The 21,203-nt window shown below is 42.3% G+C and overlaps 1 non-coding gene across 1 annotated transcript; it reads left to right on the forward strand.

The window, feature by feature from the left end:
• The first annotated feature begins 2,434 nt into the window (after nucleotides 1-2,434).
• On the forward strand, nucleotides 2,435-2,507 carry TRNAR-UCU (transfer RNA arginine (anticodon UCU)). The gene has a single exon. It is a non-coding gene; the product is annotated as a tRNA-Arg (tRNA).
• The last annotated feature ends 18,696 nt before the right edge of the window (nucleotides 2,508-21,203 follow it).

Genomic DNA, 21,203 nt, shown 5'->3' on the forward strand with positions numbered 1-21,203 from the left:
GAGAGCATCACTCTTGTCAGAGACTGGGGGAGTGAAGAGGTTCCCACGGAGTACTCTAAAGAATCCACAAAGGTCCCTTGTGAAAGGGCCAGCCAGCATCTGGAGGTGTGCCACAATAGAGGGCAGTGAAAACCAACAGAGGACCACAGATGACTGGCCATCTCTGAACCCTCCTCCATCTCTGTCATCCTCCTCTTCGGTCCAGACCTGAAGGAACTGAAGAGAGGGGTAGGATAGGAAAGAAAGAAACAAGAGAACAAAAGGAGAGGCCAACCCTTCCCTCTTCCCCATGACTTGACTTGTTCCAGATCAGGCAGCAGCTGGGAGTTAGAGGGGCTTTGAATTGGGTGAAAAATAGAAGTCTGGACTACTGTAATAGTCCAGAGTTAATGAAAAGCTACTGTTTTGCCTGAGATATTGTTCAAGGGTCAGAAAAGGAGCTTTGACAGAAATGCTTGCAGACAGTTGTAAGAGAAGATTGAAGCTGTTTCTTAAGTGTACCTGCCAAGTTCATCATGTTCAAATGGGTTATGTGTAACATAGGATAGAAAAATGCTTGCATATTGTTTACAAATATGAGTACTGTAGTATAAGGGGAAATGCTCCGATAGGACCAGAAATCATGAAGAGTCCTTGAGAGATAAAAGCAGATAGGTAGAGAGTGAAGGAGAAAAATCACAGCTCCTAAGATAGGACTAATGCAAAAAATCAGAGGAAGTTTGGAGTTCTGTCAAGCCCAGAAGCAGGGGAGGAATGTGGGTGTGAATGTTGAGGAGTTTGAGTGGGGTCCCTAGTGGAAGCACACACAGATGGTGTGGTCCTCCCCTCTTCCAGCACTTGTGCCAAGCAGTGAGTAGCAGAGATGTCAAGACCTGCATCCTGTTCTGTTGGGTTCTTTCCACCTCTTAGGAGCAACCTCTTTCAATCTCTGATGCCTTGATGTCCAGGGGCCTATTTCTCCTCTTTTCCTGAAAACTCCTTCTCTATATGACACTCTTCATAGGGATTTTTGAAGTTTGGTTTCATTCCAATGTATGTATCTCAATTTGTGGAATTTCTAGCAACAAGCCAGAAATAATGGTCATGACCTTGAAATCACAGTAACTTCAGGCCAACATGTCTGATACTGGAAAGCAGAAGCAGTCCTGTGCTGATTGTTTTGAAGTCTCCCTTGTGTACTCTGTCTGGCCTTTTTCTCTGTGCTCATCCTCAGGAGTCATGAAATGTAAGTTGGTTCCATCTCGTGATTCTGAGAGATCTGGTGGACTTAATAAGCACTCTTTGCTCTGAGAGGAGGCATTCTTTTGGTGGTGCTGAATTTTAAATTATTTATGGCGAAGATTAGAGCGTACCAGCTCCCAGGCAGGCCTCTCCTTTACAAAAATGTATTCTGTATATGTAAACTCCAGAAAAACTCCATGTAGGCTAATTACAGTTTTATACCTATGAATATTTTATTTCTCAATAATTCATAATGGTCCTCAAGGAGCCATTACCATTAAGTAAATATGCATAATCAGAAACCTCCCAAGATTGTAATTGCCCATATTTTTGTTCTGGGTAACATGTATATATACAGTGGGCCACTTATCAGTTTTATTAAAGGATTGTTCTCCATCTCTTTCTCCCACTTTCCTAGCTGCTTTCCTTTCTTTTGCATTCACTCACAAAGCTCAGAAAACAGCACCGAATAATATTATCCTGCCATACAAACTCAGTACTGCCTAAAACTAAATTACCAATGGATGGGCCAGTCTCAACTTTTTTGTCTTTTAGAAGGCATATTATCCTATTACGTATGAAAATAAATATTGGAAGACTTACTGGATTTGGTCTTTTCCCCCCAGAAGTAAAGTGAAGGCAGACTTCATAGCTAACTAAGGAAAGGAGAAAGAACGTTTGCAGGCATATGTCCCAAGGGGCAAAGAGGTACCCGGCTCCTGCAGACTAAAGCAAAAGTCTCAGGGTTCATCGGACCTGAATCTTGGGCCAGTTTCTAGCCTAGAGATGGAAGAGGAAGTAAAGGGGCATCCAAAAGGCCCCACTGAATCTATAGCCCAAGGAGAGGTTGAAGAAAGGCCAGAGCAGCACGAAGGAAAGCAGTTGCTTCAAGGGAAATAGTTGAGTCACTGAAAAGTGAACTTGAATTACCCCCACTCCTGAATTCACCCAAAACGCCATGAAATGGGTAGACAATATTTCTTCAAAGCTAGAGCAATGGTTTGTTTGCATAATAAGTAAGTGTTTTATTGTGATACTCTGGACACTGTTTTGACAGTGGGAATGTAGAGCAGGAAAGAAAACAAGAAGAGTATGTAAGAGACAGAGTGTCATACACACAAGTTCCTACCCCCTGCTCTAAGTAAACCCACACATGGGTGTTCTTGGATGCTGCTACCTCTTGATTTGAGGTAAAAGGGCACAAAGAGGGACTTCCTTGGTGGTCTAGTGGTTAAGACTCTGTGCTTCTAATGCAGGGGACCTGGGTTCAATCCCTGGTCAGGGAACTAGATCCCGCATGCTGCAACTAAGAGCCCGCATGCCACAGCTAAAGATCCTGCATGTGGCAATGAAGATCCCACATGCCACAACTAAGACCCAGCTCAGCCAAATAAGTAAATAAATAAATTTTAAAAGGGCACAAAGAGGCAATGAAAGCCTCAGAGAAGGCATTGCAATGCCAAGTCCGTCAATGGCCCCCAAGCCTCTCGTTTCCATACTCTCTTTTCCATTTCTCCCGGGCCCTCTAGACGAAAGGGAGACACCAAGAGAACTTTGGGAGGTGAGGAAGAAGTAACTTGGGGACCACGCTCTGTCTCCTTGTCATTCTGCTCTAGAGTAAACATCCAGATGACCCAGCTTCCATCATCTTTCTGTCTCAGTACCTGCTAACATCCCACCATACCAGTTCTAAAAGTGAAGTGGTAATCTGTACAAAATGTGCTATTACAAAGCGCTAATGAATGCTGGGAGGCTCCAAACCAAGCCAACATTACTCCTGGAGGCATTTCAGAGCAACCTGTCCCTAGAGACCTCCAAGGGGAGAGAATCCATGAGTACAATGTCACACACAGCGAGAGGTTCCCCAGGGACCCACTTCAGTTAGGGACCTTCTCAGGATCTCTCAGCTCATACCTGTGATTTATGGCCCACTTGGTGGGCCAGCTCTGCTCTTGCTCCACACGGAAACAATAACTCCCATAATTATATTCTTGGGGTGAGGGTGGGGCTGCTGAAGTGGACATTTCTGTGAACACTGCAAAGTGGGTGGTGGGAAGCCTTTCCAGAACTCCTGGGAGGAGGGTGCAGGCCTTTTAAAATCTCTGTCCCCTGAAGGCATTTGATCCAACTTCAGTGAGTTAAGGAGGTTTTTGTCTCAGGGTGTCACTTGACTACCTCTGCTGATTTCAACTGTCCACAGCGAATACACTTTACCCTGTGCCTATGGGCTCAGCCTTGCCTGAATCTTAGGACCCCTCTTAGCCTCTGTTAGGAGAGATTCACAGAGTTTAGCATCAGGCCACGTTTCTATGTGGTTGGGTTCAATCTGGAGTCTGACTTTTTATGACTAGTCTTATTTCTGATTCGTCTTTGACCTGTCCTCAGCCAGCTCTACTGTAGCCCAAAATTATATAATGTATGATTAAGAGTTTGGGACCTCACTCCTGTAAATGGTGTCTCCATATTTTCAGGTGCTCTGCCACAAGCCTTGGGGTCATCCTCAACTCCTCTATTCTCTCACACCAATAGCTGATCTTTTAGAAAATCCTGAAGACTCTTAATTGAAAATAAGTACAGACTCTAACTGCTGGTTTCCACCTCTAACTACCACTACCACTACTACAAGTCACCACCATCCCTCAGCTAGCTAAATGAATGGCCTCCTCACTGCTCTCCCTGCCTCCACTCTGGTCTCTTTATAGTCCATCCTCCATATAGCAGCCAGACAGAGACTGAAATGTTTAGTCATATCACTGCTCTGTTCAAAATGCTCCAGTGGCTCCCATTTCACTCACAACCGGCCTTTCATGATTTGGCTTCCTTTACCCCTCTCACTTCTCCTCTCATGCACCCTGCTCCAGCCACACAGGCCTCTGTGCTCCTCCTAAAACATGCCAAGCATTCTTCTGCCTCAGATCCTTGGCACTTTCTGTGGCTTCATTGCCACCTTTTCAGTGAGGCCTTCCCAGACCTCCCCTCTCCCACTTTGCCAGCTTTCCTTATCCTTTCTCCAGATTTATTGTTCTCCAAAGTACTTATTACCTCTAGTTAAACAGACATTTATTTTACTTATTTGTTTGCTGCCTACATCTCCCACTAGATTGCAAGCTCCATGAGGCCAGGGTTTTTTGCCCTTTTCATTCTGTACTCTATTCCTGGCACCTAGAACAGGGCCTGGTACATTGTGGCTGCTCAGTGAATGCTGCTGAGTGAATGACTGATGAACAACCAAATGTGGGAATCGTTATTAGGGAGGACATTCAACCAATAGGAAGGTGGGTGGTCTACTTTTGAGAACATTAAAACTATGACATTGTGTAGCATTTACTGGGTTAAATTCAAATGTTAGATTATTTTTAAAAACTATTCAATTATGTTCACTGGCATTTATAATGTTTGGATATTTGCTATAGGCTACAGTTTTTTGTAAATACTGCTAAGCTGTATGTTTCTCATATATTGAAATATTTTAAGAAATCCATAATAATGAGTAAAGAATTGCTAATTTTTCACTTTCAGTTTCTAAAAATTAATATTTTTTGAAAATTTAGAAACACTACAATGAGTGAGGATACAAAAAGTTTACTGAGAATCTGTTTTGAAACTTTACCCAGGGTCAGTCTTGTTCCTGGAGGACAAATAACAGTTTCCAAGAGGTGTGTGTTTCTACCGGAAGCATAGATATTTAGTAAATGTCATAGGCTAAAGAAGCCACAGAAAGTTGCTTTTGTTTGTCTTCTCTCCCATGTTCTCAATTTCATTTAAAACAGCATTTTACTTTTGCTACGGCTGACAAGTCAGCTCATATGCCCATGGGGGCTTAAAAGAATGTGGCAACCTGAGTTGCCGTTTGGTTGTAGGATAAGCAGTTTCTTAACTACGCTGAGGCCCAAGCACCCAGGGTGAAATTGCAAGATCTGTGGCTTCCCACGTGCCAACTTGTATGTTTTCCAGCCCAAATGAGTTTAGGTGGAGCAAGATGTGATCCAACCATATCAAATTCTCAAAGGGCAGTGACTGCTCTCTTGAGAGTAAATTATTCTTTATCCCAATAGTAGAGACAATTGTGTCTGCAGCAGATGCCCTCTGGTCCTGAGGGCTGGTAAGCAAAGAGAGGGCGTGAATGAAAATCATCAAGCACATGCTTAACTTCTCACCTCAATCCAAGTCAAAATGGAAGTCTCTTTGGCTTCTTCTATCAGGAGCCAAAGTTGTCCTTTGAAGCCAGGACAAAGCCAGCAGAGTTCACAATTCTTACACTTTAGCAAGTGTCATCGACAATGGTCATGCTCTGTTCCACTCACATTTTAGTATGTGGCTAGAGGAGGGAAGAATTAAAATTAAATTTTAATTTTAGACTAAATGGACCACTCATTCTGATGTAACATTTTTGTATGTGGCCTGTGATATTGTGATTCATGACAAGAAATATACATTTAGTCTCTGTCCCTGTTTCTGGCAAAGAGCTCTTAAAACCCTTGGAATTTCCTAAGAGTGATAAAGTTGCCTTGATATTCAGAACAAGCCTCTTTTGACTGAGTTTATGTTAAGAAGGTGACTTTTGAAAGCACCTAAGGATGGGAGCTGGTTGCTGGGGGAACCAACCACATGATTGGAGAGTTGGAACTTTCAGTCTCATCCCCTGACCTCCGGGGAAGGGAGAGGGGCTGGAAGTTGAATTCATTAATCAATCATGACTATGTAATGAAGCCTCCATAAAAATCCCAAAGGATGGGGTTTGGAGAGCTTCCTGGTTGGTGAACCAAAGTGCTTGCATGTGCCATCATGCTGGGCCCCAAACTCCATGAGAACAGAAGCCCCTTTGTCTGAGACTTTGCCTTGTGCATGTTTTCATCTGGCAGTTCATGCATGTCTTTTAATATCCTTTGTAAAAAAACAGAGATCTAGTGACTAAACTGTTTTCCTGAGTTTTGTTAGCCACTCTAGCAAACTAATTAAATCCAAGGAGGGGGTCATGGGAACCCTTCATTTATAGTCAGTCAGTCTTGGACTTGTGATTGGCACCTGAAGTGGAGGGCAGTCTTGTGGAACTGAGCCCTCAACCAATGGCATCTGATGCTATCTCTGGGTTGACAGTGTCAGAATTGAGTTGACTTGTAAGACTCCCAGTTGCTGTCTTACAGTTGCTTGGTGGTTTAGGGAAACCCCAAACTGCACCCCACTCCACACATTTGAATTGGTTCATCAGAATCTTTATGGTCAGAGGAGGGGAGAATTAAGATTAAATTTTAATTTTAGATTAAATGGATCACTCATTCCAATGTAACAAACATGCTCTGAGCTGCTAATTAGATGCACAGGTAGATGCAGATGTAAAAGATGTAGGTTACGTAGATGCAGGTGCTGATATAGATGATGTGGTTTATGTAGGTATTGTAGATGTTGTTGTCCATCACATAGATGTAAATGCTGTAGATATAAAGACAGATGTAGACAGAGTAGATTTCAGTATAGGTGCAGATGTGCATGGCATAGCTGTAAACATGGATGTAGATTAAATTTTTTCAATCTCAGCACTATTGACATTTTGGGCTGGATATTTCTTTGCTGTCAGGGGCTGTTCTGGGTATTGTCCTAGTTGCCAGGGGCAGTCTCCCCCATCCACAAGTTGTGACAATCAAAAATGTTTCTGGATGTTGCTAAATGCCTCTTGGGTGCAAAGTTGCCTGGGTTGAGAACCAGTGATGTAGCCAACGTAGATACTGATGTAGATTTAAGCATCAGTGTAGATGATGCATATGATGAACATGAAAATGTAGCTGTAGATGATATAGATGTAAACACAGATGTAGGTAAAGTGTATGTAAACATGGATGTAGGTGATGATGTAAGAGTAGATATGAATGATATAGCTCTAAACATAGATGTAGATGATGTGTTTGATATAGATAGATGGCATAAATATAAATTTTATGATCTGGGCAGGAAAATGTAGGTGTTAATGTTGCAGATGACATAGATTAAGTATAGGTGATGAGATAGATATCTAGACAGATCAATATAGAAGTAAGTTTCCCAACTTGAATTTAAGTTCTTTGAAGGTGGTATATATTCATATCTCCAAGAGTAATTTGGAGGTGTTCATTAATGATCTGTTGATTGTTTAACTAGTTCTACCACTTAGGAGCCAATAGAGTTCTCTTTAGTATTTCAAGTATGCTTTCTATTAAGAAAAGATTATCTTTAGGAAAGTTTGTGGTAATTTAAAACCCCAATTTATAAACAAATGTATGTGGGTAGACATTTAATACACTTAAAAAATATCCTTCATATATTTTCCCAACATTTTATTATGAAAAAATTTGAAACATGCAGAAAACTTGATAAAAGTTTTTATTTATTTATTTATTTTTGGTTGCACTGGGTCTTCATTGCTGCACGTGGGCTTTCTCTAGTTGCGGCGAGTGAGGGCTACACTTCGTTGCGGTGCGTGGGCTTCTCATTTGTGGTGGCTTCTCTTGTTGCGGAGCACGGGCTCTAGGCGTGCAGGCTTCAGTGGTTGTGGCATGCGGGCTCAGTAGTTGTGGCGCACAGGCTTAGTTGCTCCACAGCATGTGGGACCTTCCTGGACCAGGGATCGAACCTGTGTTCCCTGCATTGGCAGGCAGATTCTTAACCACTGCACCACCAGGGAAGTCTCTTAATAAAAATTTACAAATAAGAGCTGTATACCTACCAGCTTTTACCATTAACATTTACTATCCTTACTTATCTCATGTCTATCCATCTAGACACCATCTATCCATCCATCCATCACCTCATCTGACTTCTTGATGTATTTCAAAGCAAGTCCTACTTATGTTTTTAATTGATTTCTTAGAAGACTAAATTCCTGAAAAACTACTTACTTCATATATTTAAATACTATCATTTTACTTGTGATGGTCATAGGTCACTTGGGATACTCTGCAGAATAAATCTTTGTAGTGTTGAGAAGGTCACCATGACATTTATTAAAAATTTGAAGCTGAAATTCAAGCAAGGATAAGCCCAGAGCTTATTAAGGAGAGACACCGAGAACAGGGAGGCTATGGCATTTCTCCCACCTCTCTTTTGGGAGAGTTTTCAGACCAAGGGTAAGCAGCTTTCTGTCAGGAATGGTTTAGTGTAGTGTTGCCTGAAGGCAGAGAAACTTCCCAGGTGATCTATTAAGGTCCTTTTCATTAGAGCCAACTGACTGAGATCTCCCAGTCTTTACTAAAGGTTGATAATCAGGGTGGAAGAAGAAAAAAAAAATGATGAAAACCAGAAAGACATCAAATTCAAGCTATCCCTTCATTAAATAAGATTATACATCAAGCCTCAGATGGCCTTTCAACTCACTCAGTGAATCTTGGTAGGATGTTCATACACCAGACAACAACTGAGTAAATGTTTCTGCTCTCACCGAGGTCCCCAGCCTTTCTTCCCAGACATCGCCAAGTTGCCAACTCACAGCTGGCTGGCCCACAGTTTACACTGATGCTATCCATAGTCCTAAAAGAAACTGATCTTTTCCTTTGGAGATGAGAAATACTATATCCCCTCAAGATCACATACCCCAAACTTACCATGTTTAGCAAATAGTAAATCTCTCCAAAACATCAAAGCTGACAGGGACATGTCTAAAGTGCATTGGCTGTAGACTGTGGCATTTCCAAACATCTAGGATGTTACTGAATGGATGGAGGTTGGAGTCAGTCAGTCAGTGAGATTTATTCAGTTATTCCAGGGCTGTGGTCAGGGTCTGAGCTGTTAGCGTGTTACCAGACAGGGAGGAAAGAGGACTAAACCACAGAGTGACCCTGTAACATGGGTGGAGAGCTACTGAACAATGAGTAGTGAAGTAAGCAATCTGTATCAATTGGAAATTTGGTTTGGGGGAGGCAGAGGATGTGCATCTACCAGTTGATTCTGGGAAGATTTACTCTGGGCTCTGAATGGATGGGGAGCAGAAAGTTTGTCCACTAGTCTGGAGGATGAGAGAACACAGTGTAGCAGATGCTGAGGATACCCTGCCCGTATCACCCTGGGCCTTGACATTTTGTGCATAGCAGCCTGACTTCCAACTGCCGGAGGGCTTTTTCTGGTGGTTTGGGTTTGCTTTGCCTAGACACACAGCAGGCCAGAAGTGCTGGAGAGTTAGTGCCTTCCCAGCAGCAGCCTTCGACCAAACACTGTGGAATTGGTGTTTTTATACCCCAGCTCCATAACTCCTTGTTCAGGATAACTGAGGCTTACATTCTGCACTGGCCCCCCAGAGTTCCCCAATAGGGTTAAGTTCCAATTGTCCACAGTGGCATCTTCCTTAAGCAAGCACCTCCTATTGGCTTCCGTCCCTCCTGTCTCAGTTCCCCACTCCCCTACTCAAATAAACTACTTGCACTTGAACTTGTGCCTCAGAGTCTGCTTCTAAGGGAACCTAAACTAAGACACACAGGCAGTGGACAAATGCTTTGAAGATCCCTCTGGCTCATTATTTTCTCTCTTGTAATGTGTTAAGACGATCAGAAAACAGAGAAGACAGGGACTGCCAAGCACTCTTACCTCAGCCCAGGAAATGCAAGGACATCTTTTCCTGGTAACAAAAAAATTCTTTGCCTTTGGGAACAGCTGTCACAGTGTCAGCTCTGGCTTCATATTACGTACCCACACGATACTACCTTCCATTATAGAATTTGAGAGCCATCAGAAATACACTGAGAGAACAGTGACAGAATCCTAGCTGTTGCCTCAACAAATCTCCTATGTTCCAGCTCATCTCTGCCCCAATCTGATATGTAGCAACATGAAATATTTTCAAATGCAAATCTAATCACTAATGGAATCCTTGTAGGAGAAGTTTTAATGCCCTTGGAAGTCACTGTGCTCACACTGAGCATCTGAGTGAAAGTCAGGTGGACAGATCGATCTTCAGTTTTCCCCCAGAAATTAGGCCAGGAGACAGTCACTGAACTACTAGGACACAAAAGAAACTGTTTCTCCTTCAATGAGGTTAAATCCTTTGCAAAATCAGCACTTAGAATAGTGATGTTTGTCTGGGGATGTAATCCATTTTCTGGAGGTGGTAGGAAATATCTCTATATTTCGTAGAATTAAAATAACTACTGTTGTCTATGTCCTTACACTAACAGAAGTTCAATCGTGGAGATAAAGTGTCATCTGCTATCATGGGAGGATAATTAGCATCCTAAGGCTCTTTCCTCTATGATGTGGGTCATGGTGGGAAGCAGGATTCACTTCCTATTGTAGAAGCAAGCCAAGCCAGATGGCCCTTTCCCTGACCCCTGGCTGAAGAGGACAGTCACATTATCCAGCCTCAGCAACTCAGGTGTTCCCACCCTGGATTTTTAATTTAGACTCAGGGACAGTTCAGAATTCCATGGCAGCAGAGGCACTTGGGCTCTTGGCCTCAGCTGTGGTGGTGTCCATCGGCCAGAGAGGCATCAGGGCCAGGGTTAGGGACATTCAAATCAGGCTGTCCCTGCAGCATGACCTCAGCTGTGTTCCTGCGGCCCAGCCTCTCTCAGATCCTGCCTGTCTTTAAAACCTAGTTATCCAGGCTTCTGGTCAATTCTGTTAGCCCCCATTATCCTTCTACTAAAGTTAGCTGGAGTCTACTCCTGTTATGTGTCATCCAGAACCCCGAGGGGCACAGAGAGTGATATCCCCAAGTGTACAGAGTCTCTCCTGTAGGTCAGAGACCTAGCTCTTGTCTAGGGGACATCTAGATGTCTAGATAACTAGTCAAAGGAGCCTTATCTCCTTCACTGCAGGGGGCTTGATTGCATAATTGTTAAGTTTCCTTTCCTGTTCTAAAAGTCTATGACTCTACATGGAGTGTTGGACAGTGAAGACACAAAACTACTTGAACTTCTGTATCCTTAGTGGTAAGAAGAGGGTTTCTGGAAAAATAAATGCCATTGTGTGGTGGTTTGGGTTTGCTTTGCCCATATCACCCAATCTGGCCCATATCAAACAATCAAAGAGTATCTCAAGTTTATACTATGTATATGTCCCCAAATATCTCAGTTCTGTATCGTGCATATGATTGTATCTGGTAAACATTGTTTGGGGCATATCAAGGCAAAGGAAACCCATAGTTCAATTAACAATGTTCACAGGTGTCTGTTATATGAATGGTCCCATTGGAGACAAAGAATCAGAGATGTTAAGACAGGGAGAGTGACTGACACTTTTACGTACTCAGTAATATGAATGACTTTGTAGCCATGAAAACAGTCTGGAGAGTGGGCAGTGTGGTCATAACATGCATAGATCATGGAGTTTGGTTGGGAGAGTAGAGGTCATTTGTTTTTAAGCCCTTCCCATGGTCACACTATAACAATTTCAGGGAAAACCCACTTGAAACATTATGAATCAGGGAAACTTTTGTAGTTAATGATAAACCAATCTGGAGAGTGGTTCAAAACAGTTTTTGAAGGAAAGGGAGACTATTATAGATTAAAAGAGGCTTAAGAGATATGTCAGCCAAAAGCAATGGTAGATCCTTGTTTAAATCCTGATTCAACTAAAACTGTAAGAACATGGACTATTAGATGATGTTAAGGAGTTATTGATGATTATCTTGGAGGTATTAGTGGTATTGTGGTGTGTTTTTTTTCCCAAGTCCTTATCCATTAGACATACATGCTGAATCTATGGATGAAATAAAAGAATGTCTTGGATTTGCCTTAAAATATTGTAGCACAGTATTACTGAAAGTGTGGTCTGTGGATCAGTGCCAGTTTGCCAATTGTGTGCTATTAGTCTGTGGTAAGTGCAGACATTGACAATGAGTGTTTAGAAACCGTGACAGCACTTTGCATTGTCATGGCATCCAAGCAGCTACGAGTGGACTTGTCTCATTGACCAGCGCAGAGCCCAGTTGGGTATTGTTGAACTTGCATGCCCAACTGCCTGTGGTCCATGACAGATTGGAAATTAAACAGAAGGATTCTTCACCACTGATAGCTTAAGAAGAATTGCTTTAGCACACACACAAAGAGGGGCAGGGGTGGGTAGAGATAGATGAAAAAGAATGGCAGAAAGTTGATGACTGTTGAAGCTAGGTGATGGGCACATAGTACAATTCTCTCTATTTTTGTGAAGGTTTGAAAATCTACATCATTTGGTTTATTAAATAGTTTTTAAACACCCAGCCTGTTAATGGAGCTATTTTAAATACATACATTTTCAATGCATATATTTATATCTAAACATATAGTATATATGTATGTGTGTATTTCAAATAATATAAAAATGACACAGAATTCACACAGCTTACATAACATATGTAACTTTATTTTACAGAAATCTTAGGTAAACAAAGTAATTTCCTGGATCATAAGCTTGGTGAGCTTTTATTATATAATTATAATAAACAGATTATATAATAAACACCTTGAGGCCAAGGAACCTGTGAGATATCACTTCTGTTCCTCCACAGCACTCAACCCACAGTACTGCAGAGTTAATGGTCCCTAATAAACCCTGGCTGATAGGCTAAACTCAGGAACTGAATTGTTATGAAGAGTGGTTTAACTCTCCATGCACTAACAACACACCACTCAATCAATCAATTTGAAAATCAGTTTCCTGAATCCACCCTCACAGAGATTTGTCACAGAACATTTGAGATTGAGGAGGACTTCAAGCTTTGCTAATGTCCTCATTTTGCAAATGGAAATGAGGGCCAGAGAAGTTATATGAGCTTCACTGGATATTCTGCTTGTTAGTGCCAGTGCTGTTGCCTCTGATGCCTACAATTGGACTGTTCCTTCTGCCATGATGTTTCTCAGAACGTACAAGTTCACCTCCCACCCCCTGCCCCTTGCTCCTCATTTAAAATTATATGGTTTCAGTTGTAGGAAAGAGAAAGAAGTTGTCAAGCGGACTCCACCAGGAGGCTGAACAAGAGGTGCGACTATAGAATAGGTTCATGTAATGGTCAGTATTTGCCCAGCACTGCTCTGTGCCTCTGGCCTTCAGGAACTTTCTGTCTATTTGGGGAAAGCAGATGTACACATATTAATAGAGGATGGTCCTGATGTGTAGGATTAAAGCATAAATGAGTAGCTGGGTACAGCCGGGGGTGGGGGGTGGGGCTGGAGAAGGGAGGAATATCTTGGAGGCCATAGAGCTTGGGCATGAGGTCAGAGAACCAAGGAGAGGGAAGAATCCTAGGGTTAGAATCACACAGACCTGGGTTTCTGCTTCACCCTGTTGGTATGAAAGAGCTTGGGAGGTTTCTGTGGGGAACAGGATGGGATCCAACACTGACTGGATTTAGAAAGACCAATATGGTAGCAACAGTGTGTGGGAGTGTCTGGCAGCAGAGAGAACCATGACGAGGGCCTAAGGAGATGAAAGCGTAGAGCAGGTGATGGCAGTGGGAAGAGAGAGAAAAGGCAGATGTGAGAACTTTGACTTTTAAGTAAAAAAAAAACCAAAAAACACCAAAAATCCCCCCAAGACTATGTGATGTGCCAGGTGCTGTTCTAATACCATACAAATCTGAACTTATTTGAACACCCTGAACTAGTATTATTGTTATTCCTGAAACTGAGACACAGGAAGGTTAAGTCACATGCCCAAGGACACACACTGATAAATGGTAAAGTCAAGATCACACCCAGGCAGTTTGGCTGCTGCGTCTCAGCTCTTCACCACTGCATGCTATAGTGAAGTAAAGGTGTTAGAGGTTAAAGTCATGATGACTCCATCATGACTAAGTGACTTAGAAACTGTTAATGCCATTGACAAGTTAGATACATTAAATGAGAATATTAGCCTGGGGGAAAGCAGATACATATACTTGGTTTTTTATATGTTTTGTTTAAGTTGACAAGGCTGCATCTGAGTAGAATGTCCTGTGGGAAATTAGAACTATAGGACAGGAACTCGGGAGAGATGTGGTTGTTAGTTCCTTTCTGTCAGCGCTTGAAAAATGTTGTGCCACTTCATTCTGACCTCCATGATTTCAGATGAGAAATCTGCTGTCATTTGAATTGATATTTGCCTGTAAGTAATGCATCATTTCTCTCTTGTTGCTCTGAAGATTTTTTTCTTTAGTTTTCAGAAGTTTAATTATGATATGTTTTGACGAGGAGTTTTTTAGATTTATCCTATTTCAGGTTCATTTAGCTCTTGAATCTGTAGGTTTCTGTCTTTCACCATTACTTCAGCCATTATTTCTTTGAATGTTTGTTTAGTCCCACAGTCTCTCTTGTCTCCTGCTGGGATTCTGATGATATATATGTTAGAGCTTTTGTTACTGTCCCACAGGTCCCTCTTTTTCCCTAATCTCTCTTAGCTGTTTTTCAGATTGAGTGAATTTGATTGAATAGTCCTCAAGTCCAGTGATTCCATCTTTTGTAATCTTCAATCTACCATTAAGCCTATCCTGTGAGTTTTTTATTTTAGTGGTTGTACTTTTCAGTTCTATAATTTTCACTTGGTTCTTTTTTGTAACTTCTATTTCTTTGCTGAGGTTTTCTATTTTTTCATGTTTCTGGGGATTTCATAATTGCTGGCTGAAACCATTTTAGAGTGGCTGCTTTAAAATCTTTGCCAGATAATTCCAACAACTGATTCATCTCACTAGTGGTGTCAGTTGATTATCTTTTCTCATTCAAGTTGTGATTTTCCTGCTTCTTGGTATGACAAGTGATTTTTTTTAATAGTATTTGGACATTTTGCATATAATGTTAGGAGACTCTTGATCTTATATAAATCCTCTATTTTACTGGGCAGCCACTCTGTTTAGTTTTTTTTTAAGGCTTACTTTTGTAGGCTATCATTTCAATGACAGTTTAGTTTTCTGAGCTCTTGCAATGTTGTTCTGATCCACTTTGTTCTTCTGGCTCTGCTTAAGCTCCAACTGGATCCCTACATATGATGCCTACATGGGTTAAAGGTGCTTCCCTGGGCTGCTTGGTGTCATTAGGCAGATGAAGGGAGATGCCCTGGGTTACCTTCTGTCACTGCATAGAAGGCTGGAGACACTGAGCCTGCTGGCACTACTAGTGAATTTGGAGGGACTTGCCTGTTGTCATCCGGTGTGGGGCAGTGGATGAGCTTGGTTCCTGGGTTTCTCTGTTTCCACCGATGTGGGCAGATTGGGTCGACTGTTGTTTGGGGTGGGAGGGTAGGGCATGGGATGGGTTGGCCAACCTGCATTTTGCTGTTACCACCACTATGGGCAGATCAGTCTGCTGCTGACTGTGACTGTGGGGTGAGGGATGGGTTGGAAATTCATTTCTGCTTCTTGCTGCTGCTGTGAGCGGGTTGGTCCCACTGCTACCACAGGGTATGAGTCTCCCCACTAAGGCTTTGGTATCATTCTCTTTTCCTGGTCCTTTAGCCAGAGAGAACAGACTTTTCTTCCTTCCTCCTCTCCTTCTTTCCTTCCTTCCTTCCTTCCGTCTCTTTCTTGCTTGCTTTCTCTTGCTCTTTCTTTCGCTCTCTCTCTCTCTCTTTTTGTCCATTGTTTTTGTTTTTTTTAAAATCTGTTGTCTGTTGTTGGTTTCAGGTTGCAGGTTGGCTGGTACTCAGGATCTATGGAAGATAAAAGAACACTCAGAGAATTCACCGTGGTGTTGTTCTTCAAGACATGAGGTCCCCAGCCAGTCCTTTTTCTTCTTTCCATCTTTAAGAGTCCTTCAGAGTAGGATTGTCTGTCGAATTCTTTCCATGGCATTTGGCTGTTTTTAGAGGGGAGGAGCCAGGAAAAATGAGTCTATATCATCTTCTCCTGGAACTGGTAGCTGCCTCAGGATTTTGAGCAAATGTGTTTTTTTAAGCCACTGTATTAGCTGCTGACTGCTGCTGTAATAAATTACCACAACCTTAGTGGCTTAAAACAACACAAATATATTATCTTGGGGCTGCATTCCTTCCAGAGGCTCTGGGGAGAATCCATTCTTTGCCTTTCCAAAGAATGCTATCTGTGGTCCCCTTCCAGCAATGGCATCACTTTGACCTCTTCTTCCATCATCACATCTCCTTCTCTGACTCTCAAACTCCTGCCTCCCCTATATAAGGGCACTTGTGATGATATCAGGTCTACCTGGACAATCCAGGATGACCTTTTCATTTCAAGATCCTTAACTGCATCATACCAATCATATCTGCAAAGTCCTTTTTGCCACATAAGGTAACATATTCCCAGGTTTCAGGGATTAGGTCATGGACATCTTTGGGGACCAGTCTTCTGTTTGTTACAAAGCTAATAGATGTACTTTTGGATATAGATTCCCCAGCTCCCCAGCTCTTCTTCACAGAGGCAGCAAGAGTTACGTTTCTTCTGCATGTCTCCAAAGATATTTTACGCATCCACAAACAATTCTCTTTTGCCTCCATTTCCCCCACACAAATGGTAATTTACTGCATAGACTCTTTTTCTCCTTGCTTTTGTTTTCCAGTTAATAATAGAGTTTGGAGATCTTTCTACATCAGAATAAAAAGAACTTCCTCATTCTTTTACAGCTGCATAGTGGTCCATAATGTGGATATGCCATAATCTATCTAACCACTCCTTACTATGGGACATTAAAGCCTCCGCTGGGATTTGAGGGGGTGATTAAAAATGGCCTTACTTTCAAGGGGGGAGGGTGCTAGTCACAGTCATGGCTGAAAGGGGCTTCAACTGAGCAGCAGTAGGGTAGAGGCCAGATTAGAAAGGGATGATGAACTAGTGAGCACAGAACATTACTGCCATTCTTACAAATTCACAATTTCACTGTGCTCTATAATTTACAAAGGGCTTTCAGGCATGTTTTATATTAACATATGTTGAATATTCATTAACTTATGAGAGCCTCATAAAGACTTTGAGACATAACAATCACCTATTATCCACAATTTGCAGATAAGTAAATTCAGGCCCAGAGAGGTTAAGTGACATGCTTGGGGGTGAACAGCAGCAGAGCCATCTCAGGGTCTTCTCTGTTTCCAAATTCCAGCAACCTGTGTCTTAGCTATTTCCTTGGTCCAGAAGATGGAAGCAAAGGGAAGAAGAGGAGCTGGACAGAGCTAACATCATTAAATGAAGGGTTTTTTTTTTGCTGTGTGTGTGTGTGTGTGTGTGTGTGTGTGTATGGGTGTGTGTGTGTGTGTGTGTGTGTGTAATTCTTTTTTTTAAGATAAAGGAAACCTGGAAATACATGATGGAAAAGTGAGAGGAAATGGGAGAAGGCTGAGGATACAAGACAGTGGGGAGAGAATGTGAAAAATCACAGGAGGGTTAGGCACTGCATCCTTGCTGCCAGGAGTTCTTGAACCAGAGCATCTGAGAATTCCACACCTTATATCCAAATGGGCCACACACCTTCTAGAGAGTCAGTGGGGCAAGCATTAATCAGGATCCCAGGGGTATCTGGCAAAGGTAACCAGAACGCTTTCACAGCTCGAATACACATGAACTATATTCTCATAAAATAATAAAGTGTGCTTAAGGCATCTGACATTAAGCTGCAAATGCTGAAGGAGGCCGAGGAAAAAATAACAGTGACAGAGGGGTCCTGAGTCTTGTGTCTTCTGTGAATGCACTACCCAGAGAGACAGCAGTTGGAAAGGATTCACTTGGGTGGATTTGTAGAATTCTTGCTTCAGCTGCTGTTAAAACCACTTTCTCCAATGCACAGCTTTCAGGTATTTAAGAAAAAAGCAATGAGAGAATAAGGCCAGTGGGTTGCAAGCAGGTAAGCAGGCTTGAGTCTGGTCCACAAGCCTATTTCCTGAGAGAATCATTTATCCCAAAGGGGCTGTCATTTGGGTCTCCTTAACATGGACTTTCTCCACCCAAGCAAGAAACTGGCATAGGTCGCCACAGAAACGACTGTGCAGAGGTAGCCCAAGCCCACAAGGGACAGTTTGGGTTTTCTGAACACTGTGTTTTTCTGGTAAATGAACCATGAGAACTGATCAGCTCTGGAAGGTCTAAAATCATGGCCCATGGACCAATAACATTCAGGGATGTGGCCATAGAGTTCTGTCAGCATGAGTGGGAATTTCTCGACCCTGTTCAGAAGAAGTTGTACTGGGATGTGATGATGGAGAACTATAGTAACTTGGTCTCAGTGGGCCATTCCATTTATAAGCCAGACACAATTGTTTTATTGGAGCCAGGGAAAGAACCCTGGATGGTTGTGAGGGAAGAAACAAGAAGCTGGAGTACAGATTTGTATTCAAGTTATAAAATAATCAGCGATAGAAAAACTTTTATATCTGGAAAATGTTCATCTCTTTCTGCATCAGAGAATTCATAGTGGTGAGAAACTCTATGAAGATGAAGAATGTGGGAAGGCCTTTAGTTATGCCTCAAACCTTGCTCAACACGGAAGAGTTCATATTGGAGCAGACAGCCAGGACTCCAAGATGGCATCAGTCGTACCACTGAAGGAGAAGTTCCTGGATGTCAAATTAGGGGAGCTGCCACACTGGATACTAATGCAGGATTTCATCCCTAAATACATTGCTGGAGCATTTCAAAGAGGTTATTACCAGTATTACCACAGTATTTTAACGTGAAGAAGGGGAGTGTTGCTGGGCTTTCTATGGTGCTGGCAGCTTACGTGCTTTTCAACTACTGCCATTCTTACAAGGAAATTAAACATGTGAGTTCCCTGGCGGTCCCACGGTTAGGACTCCACACTTTCACTGGCTAGGGCCTGAGTTCGATCTCTGCTCATGGAACTACAATCCCAGATTTTGGGGTCTTGGTTCCCCAGCTGGGGGTCAAATCTGAGCCCCTGTGGTGGGAGCGCCAGTCCTGGCCGCTGGACCACCAGAGAATTCCTGGCCCCAGGGAATATTAATTGGCGTGAGCTCTCCCGGAGGTCCCCATCTCGGCACCAAGACCCAGCTCCACCCAACAGCCTGCAAGCTCCAGCGCAGGACGCCTCATGCCAAACAACCAGCAAGACAAGAACACAGCCCCACCCATCACCCATCAGCCTAAAGTTGTACTAAGCTCACGGACACCTCAAAACACACCCCTTGACACGGCCCTGCGCACCAGAGGGACAAGACCCAGCTCCACCCACCAGAGCACAGGCACCAATCCCTCCCACCAGGAAGCCTACATAAGCCCTTGGACCAATCTCACCCACTGGGGGCAGAGACCAGAAGCAAGAGGAACTATGACCCTGCAGCCTGCAGAAGGGAGACCACAAACACAGTAAATTAGACAAAATGAGATGACAGAGGAATATGCTGCAGATGAAGGAATAAGGTAAAAAGAAAATAAATCTTCCATAAACATGAGTAGCCAAATGACTACCACTGAAGAGGGCACACTCTACATTCCTGACCATGACCTTTGCCTGGCAGCCCTGAATCCTCTCATGTCCTAATGGAAAATTAACAATAAAAGATGACTGGTTAAAAAAAAAAAAAAAAGGATCTCTCAGCAACTTTCAAGTATGTAATACAGTAGTATTAACTCTGCTCACCATGTTGTATGTTACATCCCCATGACTTATTTTGTAATTGGAAATTTGTAGCTTTTGACTACCTTCACCCATTTCACCCACTGCCTCTGGCAATCATCAATATGTTCTCTATCTATGGCTCTGGTCTCACTTCTGGGTTTGTTTTTTTTTTTGGATTTCACATATAAGTGAGATCATACAGTATTGGTATTTGTCTTTCTCTGCCTGACTTCACTTAGTGTGATGCCCTCAAGATCCATCCATGTTGTCACAAATGGCAGGATTTCCTTCTTTTTATGACTAATATTTGACTGTATATATGCCACATTTTAAAAAACCCATTCATCTCTTGATGAACTCTTGTTGTTTCCATGTCTTGGCTTTGTGGGTGGTGCTGCATTGAACACTGGGTTATAGATATATTTTCAAGATAGGGATTTTGTTTCCTTTGGATGGATACCAAGACGTAGAACTGCTGGGTTATATAGTAGTTCTAGTTTTAATTTTTTGAGGAACCTCCTCACTGTTTTCCATGGTGGCTGCACTAATTTGCATTCCCTCTGGCAGTACATAAGTGTTCCCTTTTTTCCACGTCCTTGCCAACACTTGTTATTTCTTGTCTTTTTGATAATAGCCATTCTTACAGGTGTGAGATGATATTTTATTGTAGTTTTGATTTGCATTTCCCTGATGATTAGTGATGTTGAGCACCTTTTCCTGTACCTGTTGGCCATTTGTATGTCTTCTTTGGAAAAATGTCTATTCAGATCTTCTCTCCATTTTTTAATTGGGTTGTTTGTTTAATTTTCTATTAAGTTGTATACATTTTAAAAAATATATTGTGGATGGTAAGTCAACTATACTCCAGTATAAAGTAAAAATTAAAAACAAAAAACAAAAAACATGGGCTTTCTCTGAATGTAAACTTGCTCATAGAGATTGTGCTCTCTGACAGATAGGGAAAGTGGTTTTCCCCTGGAAAAGAAAGTAGAGTCTGAGAGAGTCAGCCACTGCAAAGTAACCTGGGAGAATGGGAATAGAGAGAGGAAAGGAATAAAAAAATGTTTTGAGTAAAAATGCAGACAAAAGCAAACTGGCTTGTCATTTACTTGGATGTACACAAACCAACATGTGAATGAAATTGATCGTATCTGCTTCATCTTGCTTCCACTGAAGTATTTTAAAGTAAATTACAACCATCAAAATGTTTTACCGCTGAATCCTTTAGTACACATCTCTAAACAATACAGACATTTCCTACATTTTATTTTATAAATATAAATAAGTATCGCTGTTTGCCAGCCTGGACGTGCTAGGCATGGGTGAACAAGATACAGCTCATGTTCCTTTGGTGGGGGTGGGAGATGGAGAGGTGGGAAGAGACTTAAACCATGTACCACATCGTTACATTTGTTTGGTGTAATCAAGTTATGAAGGTGATGCTCTGTGCTGTATCCATCACCTATGGAAGGTAGCCCCTCCCATAAGGGAAGGTGGGAGGGAGCTGTCCCAGAAGGCTTCTCTGAGGAAGGCACACTGTGGGTGACC

Source organism: Globicephala melas, chromosome 15 (assembly GCF_963455315.2).
Source record: "Globicephala melas chromosome 15, mGloMel1.2, whole genome shotgun sequence".
NCBI lineage: Eukaryota > Metazoa > Chordata > Mammalia > Artiodactyla > Delphinidae > Globicephala > Globicephala melas.